The sequence below is a fragment of the Sebastes umbrosus genome, chromosome 22, assembly GCF_015220745.1.
Source record: "Sebastes umbrosus isolate fSebUmb1 chromosome 22, fSebUmb1.pri, whole genome shotgun sequence".
NCBI classification, from domain to species: Eukaryota; Metazoa; Chordata; class Actinopteri; order Perciformes; family Sebastidae; genus Sebastes; species Sebastes umbrosus.
In genome coordinates this window covers 17366505-17375557 of record NC_051290.1, presented here as the reverse complement: position 1 = coordinate 17375557, position 9053 = coordinate 17366505, and the positions used below count along the sequence as shown (strand labels likewise).

The following is a 9053-nucleotide window of genomic DNA, read 5'->3' as shown; positions in this document are numbered from 1 at the left end:
CAATGATCCTCCGGTATAGGCCCAGATATAGAATTAGAGCTTGTAGAAACTCAGGTTTTTGCTGCTTAAGGGGTAATTTTGCTACCCACTGCACTACATTCTACCCTCAGCCTATCCGTATTTATTCAGGCCATTGCATTGAACAAGCATACCCTTTTCCGTCAGCTCCCTGATTCACACTCACAGCTTTCCTGTTTTCGTGGTTTGTAAGCTTGTCAGGTCACACCAATCCCGTTTGACAGTGCCAATAAAGTATGTTCAAAACCGAGCATGTAAACTGCCAGTGACACTCTTCACGCCATGTTTGTATTTTCACGCATTGAAATCAAAAGCCAAGCCACTTGTCAAGTTTCGGAACGGCTGATTCAAATAAACAGCACGTTGCCACACAAGTCTTCCCATCTTTGCTGAAGTACATTGATAATAATGCTGGCTGCTTACCAGACAGTTTGGATATGATGTCTTTCTCATATTGTATCTTGGGGCTTCCTTTTCCTTTTCATCCCTCCTTTTTATGCATCCTCAATATTTTCGTATTTGGCAAGATGGGATCCATCCTTGTCTGTCCTGTGTTGACAGATTTCTTAGTTTGTTTCCTTGATTTAGAGAAGATGTAATACTGTCGTCCCTAGGTATGGTATCAATCACAAACGAATAACAAAGATACAAAATGTGTCAGACTCCAATTCTAGTCTATTGTTTGTTTTATTTTTCACTGCCGGACATCCTGTTTGTATTAAATTTTGTCCAGTTGGAAGCATGACCTTCTTTTTCTCAGGCAACCTGCTGTTCGACTCTGTCATCAAAACATATAATACAGTTGTGTAAATCAGTCAACGTTACAGATGGTGCTCCTTCAACACATGATCCATGATCTTACAATGTTACTGCCATGACCTTACATTGAGATATGAGTTTCAGTCAAAATCCCCTTTCTTTCCACCTAACTTAAAGTAATGACCCCGAAGCTTACCAAGACCTATTTCAATTCCGAACTGCAGCTATTCATTTATATCTGATATCACGGACAGTTGTGGTATTCTCTTCCCCTGGAGAGGCTAACCAAGACAAGTCTCCTGAGCCTTTGACAATACACCATTTCAAGTAGATCATACATGAGTGAACCAAATGGCTTGTCTTGGGAGCAATTTAAGGCAACAAATGGCCTACTGGATAGAAAGTCGACTTCAGCCTTTCCAGGTATTATCATACCTTAGAGGAAAATACAGCTGTATGTCTGGTACCTCTTTTTAAAAGTACCCACTATAAAATATACACAGTTTTAGGGCGAAATAAATATACTTTATAAAAATATAGTTGCCATTGACTGATTTTTAGACTTTTTTTCAGAGGGGTTAAACTACAGTATATACTAATTGCATGTTAAAACTTAAACTTTATTATATTCGTAACATACATACAGGTACATACATGAAATTTGACCTCTGCATTTAACCCAACCTTAGGAGCAGCGGGCTGCTGTATAGCGCCTGGGGAGCAACTTGGGGTTCAGTGTCTCGCCCAAGGACGACACGCAGACTGTAGGAATTGGGGATCGCAACGCCGGTTAAAGGACGACCCGCTCTACCAACTGAGCTACAGCCGCCCTTTGAAAGCAGCAGACAGCGCCCGTGGATCGTAACCCAGCTCTACTCTGCAGACTGACGAGCGGGCTGTGAGTCATCAGAAGTAACCAGCTAAACCTCTGTGAGTGTTCAGATTCTTCTTTACTGACAAAGTTCCTAAACATATTTAATCAAAAATGAATATAGGAAAGGGAATTTTATATATATAAAAAAAATAAATAAAAACATGTCAGTCTTTATCTTCCTGTCAGGCCATCATTTTTGGAACAAATTGAATATACAGCTCAGAACCTTCGTAAATGTCCCATCCATTTTATGCAGTAGCAATTCTGGCAGCGTCCTTTATGTGAGTGATGACTGAAATTAGTATCTAACTAAATCTGCAATAAGCTCCTGTATTAGGATAAAGCTCCCATAGGACAAATGATGTGCCTGCATTAAATTAAGTGAGCCTTCTGATGCCATCATATCACCCAGAGCATCTGTGTCTGTGTTTCCATAATTATGCATGTCCCACTAAGAGAGCTTTAAAGGCAATCTATGCCACTGCTTATGGAGTATTCCTGCACAAATAGTGTCAATTAAGTGCGGCTCCCAACAGGCCACCTAGACAGTAAGTGGATTGATTAAATTGTACATTCAAATGCATTTTTTGATTCTTTGTTTTATGCACTGGCAATGAAATTATGGGCTAATTTAGTTGGCTAATTTTGACATCTCCACTGGCAGATGGATGCCTTCTAGAGTTTGGGAAGACAAATATAATGTTTGTTTGTTTTCTGTTTAATACTGTGTTCTTATAGCGTCGGCACCTTGATATTTGGAGGAGATCAGATATGCTAGTTCCTTTCTATACAGCCATGAGCACTAATGCAAAATGCCTTTACAGTATATTGTGATGGTGCCGCATGATGATTCCAACAACAATATCTTTGTGCTTTATGGTCAAGCGTGGAAGCTGCAGTGATGCTGAAAATGAAATAACACGGAGAAATCTGCGCTCAGTTGCCGTCTTTGGAAAATTTGAATGTTTTCACTGGTGAAAGTTCTCCTCCACTGATAGTTGTGTAGTCAGCAGGTCTACAGCTCTAACTAAGCAATGGTCAAACAATTGACACATGATTTATGTGTTCATTTCTGTATATGTTGGGTATTAATGTCAGAATGGGTGTTTTGTTTTTACTAAACCAAACAAAACACAAGAATTGAGGCTTTGAGTCACTTTTCATTTTCAAAGTTTTACTTTTTTTTCTTGGGGAAGTTTCAACTAAAGGTGTCCGTCATCCAGTATCACATTATAAATAATTCATCGCTGTGGTGTTCTGGGTAATTTGTCTGTGAGTTCAGGGTGGCAGCGCGCAGACATTAAAAGGCAAGCATACAGCTATAATAAGTACAACTTCATTGGATTCTAATTTGTCATTCCTCCACCAAATGCGACCATTAGAGGAAATTGATGGCTATTTAATTGTCTTGCTGTGGCTATACTTCAGCGCTTTCAATGACAGTAGTGTCTAAAGCCTTGCTGAATTACCTCCTCTGCTTTATTTTGATTTGACATCCACATTAAATTCTTCACCTTTTCGTACCTCTCTTTCTTGGCTCATATCTCTCCTCTTCCTGTTTTTGTCTCCTAGGATTATACAAAGGTATGAATCACATGTGAGGATTAATGCACTCCTTCAGGGACACTTCTCTTTGGCCAGCTCAAAGGATTTAGGGGGAGCTGGGCTATGTGCATATACTAAAACACAAGTGTATTGATAGTCAGTGGGCAGATCATCAAAGACAATAGAGACACCTTATTTTGTAGGCAGCACTCCACATAGTTTATAGCTGTTTCCTTGGGTGTCAGGTGATCTTTAAACGTTTTGTTTTATATGTGTTTAGTCATACAGCTAATGCTTCATTTATATGCAATATCATGTCTCCATGGTGCGAGGAACAATGAATGCAATCATAAGCCAGCATGATCTTAATTATTAAAACTCCATATTCTTTATTAGCTTAATAATTCTGGTTCAGACACTGGCACTTCAACACATGAAGCCAACGAACAGTTCATCAAACTGACCAATCCGGAAAAGGAAACGGCGTTTAGCAGCGTGATTAATGGGGTCAATATGCTGCTAACGGGGGATACTAAAACATGTCATTTTAATCATGGCAATGCTTGTGGGGGAGACGGGAGCAAATTATTCCATTACCGTTTTTCGAGCATCTTGCTGCACTGCGTAAAAAAAAATGAAGCCCTGCAGTTCCCTCTATGTAAGGATGCCAGAGACGGAAGACGGTTGAGCCGTGAGCTCAAAAGGACGAATGTCTGTCACTTCACATGGCTGTTCCTCCAGAGAGTACAGGCATAATGGCAGTGAGTGTACAGTGTTTTATTCCGGAAACAGCGTGCCACCGGTGTCATAGCTTGTGAACTTTGCATTTTTTATGGGCTGTCATGTTTTCTCAGCGAGTCTAGGGATGTAGCTTTGGGTATGTGTCTTTTGTGTGTGTTGACACGCGTTTCTGCATAGGGCACTGATTAGGCAAGTCCAATGGCTAATATAATAACCCGCATTGGAAAAATGTTTTTGTTCACAGGCCGCCTGGCAGAAATGGCAGTCCAAGCGCCGATGTATTTGTCACAAGTAATTAATTTTTCTCTCATAAAAACGCCCACTGGGATGATGGAAAAGGTGGGTTCATTAACCTTCCTCACCCAAGCTTCCTGTGGCACTTTTACGATGTATTGGTTGCTGGTTCGTCCAATCTCCCGTAGCAGAAAATGGGCAGGAATGAAACACTTTTTTTTTTTTTTTTTTTCAAAGATGGCTGTTTTGCTCGAGGAATAAAAATGATTTGCTTGGCGGCTCGGTCCAACATTTTTAGACACTTTTATAGATGGAAATTATTATCATTGTACAGAATGCAACAAAATTAGGAGCGCCTTTCCTGATCAGTGCAATTAAAAGACAGGAAAAACATCCACAGCCGACAACACAGGTTCTAAAATAATAAGTAAAATAAATAAATACATTGTAAGTTATGGCACTTTAACACTCTCTACTTCTTCCCTTATTCGAGACGCATCAGAAGACATCTTGGAACACTCCTCTTGTCTTTCCTCATCCTGTCCTCCCTCCCCAGTTTCTCCCTGTCCCCTCCCCTCTGTCTCTCTCACCACCACCACTCTGCCTCCCCTCCCAAGCGCTTGGGTTGGATTTTGAATGGCTTTTTTCACAGTTTATTTCAAATTGACATTTCATGGAGTTTAATCTCCAGGGGGGAACAATGGGTACATTCCATCACACAGAGTGATATGAAAAGCCCCAGACCTTGTGAATGGGAAGTGAGAGACAGAATAAAATAAATAAATGAGTATCTCAGAGTGACCCAGAATACTGATGACAGGAACCACAGTGGTGGGCAACTTTGCATTTCAACTCAAACACGTTCCCTCTTCTCTCCCTTGGTCCTCTTTGTTGTCAGTCAAGGCACTTTCAGCCTGCTTACTCCAATGTGCTAAAATATTCACAGATATTATCCACAGACCGAATGAAGCTTGTTAAAAGGAAAGGGAGGAGCACCTGCATGTGTGCGGGGCCTCCCATAGTGCAGGGATGTAGATCATCGTTTCGGGAGCATCGTGACAGCTCAACTTGCTCTGTGGAGAAGGAAATTGACTTGTTTATATACTAGGAGTGAATGGATTGATGAGTTACAACCAGTCTAGCTGCCTGTGGGCAGCTCTGAAGAGGCTCTGATAGTATACGTGTAATGGTCTCGTCCAGCTGCAAACCTGTGGTGAAGACAAATTAAAGTGTATTTATTCACGTCAGTATGAGTATACTATATATCCTTAATCCTTAATGTAGCTTGCTAATCAGCTCTAACTACGTAGAAGAGCTCTAGGGAAACAATAAATTGTGGACGATGAGTTGTGAATGCTTGTAGATCACCGATAAGTTCAGCCACTTGTCTCTGCCTTGTGTATGGATTTTTAAGGCCTATTTTTGCCTCAGCAATTACCTCCACAAAGAAAAAATGCATATGTCGTTATATGTAAGCCCAAGGTAGCATCAGAGATGATTGGGTGTAATGTATTTTTGTTTAACTGAGGGACAGAGTAACCAACCAGACAGCTAGTGTCATCTATAACTAATGAATTGCAATAGTTTTTTGAGTTGATTGTGGCACATGGATGTGTGTTGTTATCCCTTCATAACTCAATGCTTTGTTCCACGTTCATTTTATTGATATTTGTATGGTATTAGTATTGAATTGCCCAGCAATGATTGCTTAATAAATGATCCCTATACTTGTATATGAGATGAGGCAATTTTTGAAAATACTGAAACTGTGGTGGCAAAAGTATTCAGATCTTTAATTTAAGTAAAAGTAGGAGTACTACAGTGTAAGAATAGTCCATAGTCTATTGTAAATAGTCCATGCAAAAGTTGTGCATTCCGAATCTTAATTACCATTAATATTATCAACTAAATGTACATAAAGGATCAAAACTAAAAGCAAAAATGGCCCTTGAGTGATATTATACGTATATCATTATTTGTTGATCATTATAAAGGTTGCATTAATGTCTGAACAGCATTTAATATTGTAGGTAGTTAAGATGTAGTTTAACATGTAAAAATGCCTCTTATTTTATAAACTAATCATAAAATGTTGCTGAGTAACTAGTAACTATAGCTGTCAAATGAATGTAGTGGAGTAAAAAGTGCAATAATTCCCTTTGAAATGTAGTGTAGCAGGAGTGTAAAGTAGCATGAAATGGAAATTAAAGTATATGTACCTCTAATTTTACCTCAATTGCTTTGATTTAACTAATTCAATTTACTTAGTTACTATTCACCACCGCTGTAACCTGTCCAATTATTGATAGATGTTATACCATTCTCAGAGTGTGATAGTAGAAAGCATGATGACATGCAAAAGAGGTTCCCAACCAGACCTGAATGTTGCAACTGCATAGTTGGTGCCCACCAGGGCTCCTTAGCCTCATCAGCCTATGAGCCTGTTCTGTAAACGAGAAAAGCAATGAGTTATATAATAGCATATATAACATTGATAGATATTAGAGTTCAAGGTGCAGGGCTTTTTGACACAGGTATTGAATTGTTGCCTAGTTTAAAAGAATGAATATGCTTTTCTAACAGATAAAGGCAACTGTTAGCTTTAAAGAGTTTAAATATGTGTAACATTTTTAAGCTCAGTCTTAGTCATCCGACAGTACCTCAAATACAGATTTCAGCCTCAGTTGAATATTCAGTTATCAAACATATCCATGTTCCTCTTTACTGCCCACAGAGCTACCTGTGGCTATAATTGTCATTTCACTTTGAGTTGCAACATGGCAATAGATTATTCTCTGTGGTTTGACCTTTTATTCATCACACAGCAACAGGATCCTTTTTGTGTATGATTAAATCTTGTATAGAAGTGGATGTTTGAATGACAGAAAGAGGGAGGCTGACACTTGTGTGGACTTAAGACATTGCATCCTCATAAATTTTGGGTATAATGGACATCCCATTTAATTTTTAACCGAGTGCAGTTGGGAGCTGGATTTCATATACAGTATATTTGATTTAGTCGGTGTGGGGCAGAGCTGTTGTAATAGATTGCTTGGCCACCTCTGAAGCTGCAGTCCTTGCAGTAATGTAACCGATGGCTTTAAAAAGCTTCATGCTTAATTTATTCTTGATTTGTTTCATCTCTTGAAATGACAGAGACGCTCTGTATGAACGCATAATGGCGAGAGAAGCGACATCATACTTCTGGTGCTATACTCTATGGATGACCTAATTTCAATCCACTATCTTAGTTTATTTAATTTCATTTAAATAAATTGGCTTAAGTTTAATGAATGCTCCAAAACAGTGCTCGATGAATTCCTCATGACAGTGTTGCCAGGCTGCTTCTCTTTATATATCTTTATTTAACTAGGTATTATCACAATGAAATTACAGTCAATTTGCACATCCCTCTGCAGAAGCCTTTACAACAATGCTGCACCCGATGGCACAATAACCGAAGCAGATGGGTTGATCTTGGCTCTTGGACTTGGGAGACATATTTGAAGGTGGTGTATTAAGTCTCAGCGTGCTCTCCGCGGCTCAAGCTTGGCTCCGCTAACAGTCATTCATCTTCACAGTCATCACTCGCATCATTCACAGTCATACCACCACCCCCGAACCCCAAGGGTGTTGAGGGAGGCTTGCAGAGAGATTCTGGAGGCTCCATGAGTGGCACCATTATCAGAGCCCAGTAATGGATTACCTCAATGGTCAGCCTGTCACACTCAATGTTTGCCCTGACATTTCATGTAAAGTTCCCTTCCCCTGGTAAAATATCATATTGCTGCAGCCAGGCAGTGGTTGTTTTGCCAAATTGGTTGTCACTGTGTTGGCGGTATAATTCCCTCCTTCTTCTGCCTGTCAGTCCTTGAATCTTGCCAGCTTGGCTACATAGTCCTTGATTTTTTTTTAAATTTTTTTGCTCTGGTAATGCTGAAAGGATAACAGTGTATGCAAACAGAAAATGGGTAATTGGTAATGAAGATGAAAAGATGTTTTAGTGCATGTTAAATTGCTTTTGACCAGCCTTGCACACCCACACGGGTGTTTTCAACTATTCTTGCTGATTAGACCTCTGCACAGGTTGAATTTAAGTGAAGCTGTGCTGGGAATTACGTGAGGTCGCCAAACTCAATATAGAACCAACAATGACAATAAAAGTTGTCTGGTTGTTTGTAAAGCAATACATATATTTGGATTATAGTCACAAGCCACTTTACATCTCTATGGCATTGCAGTTTCAGAGATTGCACCCTTTGAGCCAACTATGTATTTACCTTTTTTTAAATTCTTCTCAATGACACCATCATCTCCTAGAAAGCTATTGTGCTGTTCATGGTACAGAAAATCACCACAGGCAAAATGAGTTTGACATTGGTCCATGGTGCAGGCAATGGAGGGTGACATATCCAATATCGAGAGAGTGGCAGGGCTAAATATTTTTGTCAGGCCAGCGGCTTTACTGTGAAGAGATGTGGATGAAGGGTTCATTTTGGTTTGGATTTGAACACAGCATTCTGGAAACTCAAACTCCAGGTAAATGCTTCTCTTTGGTCTGCCCTTGTTGTAGGCAATAACACGGCAACAGGAGGATAAATGTGGAGGCTCTTTAGTTTCCAAAACACAACAGCAATGGCTATTGCTTTAGATTAGTCAGTTATAACAGGGTACAGTTATGAATGGGTATATACAAATTTATATGTACTATCAATTAGAAATCCATTATGGCTTCCAAAAAAGTGTGTCATTTAAATTAAATGTTAAATGACACATTGCTCCATAGCATTTAAGGATGTCAGTTTTGGTTAATTTTGCTTTCAATAACCTGACACCCATTGACCGGTAACTAACCAGTATATTTTTAAGACAAAACGCAAAT

The 9053-nt window shown here is 39.5% G+C and overlaps 1 protein-coding gene across 1 annotated transcript in view; it reads left to right on the top strand.

The window, feature by feature from the left end:
- LOC119482014 (phospholipid-transporting ATPase ABCA1-like) overlaps positions 1 to 9053 on the top strand; it is a 191122-nt gene that overhangs the window by 10121 nt on the left and 171948 nt on the right. Inside the window, exon 3 of the mRNA XM_037759373.1 lies at positions 1467 to 1707. The gene's annotated coding sequence lies outside the window, so the exon portion shown is untranslated. The remainder of the gene's footprint in view (positions 1 to 1466; positions 1708 to 9053) is intronic.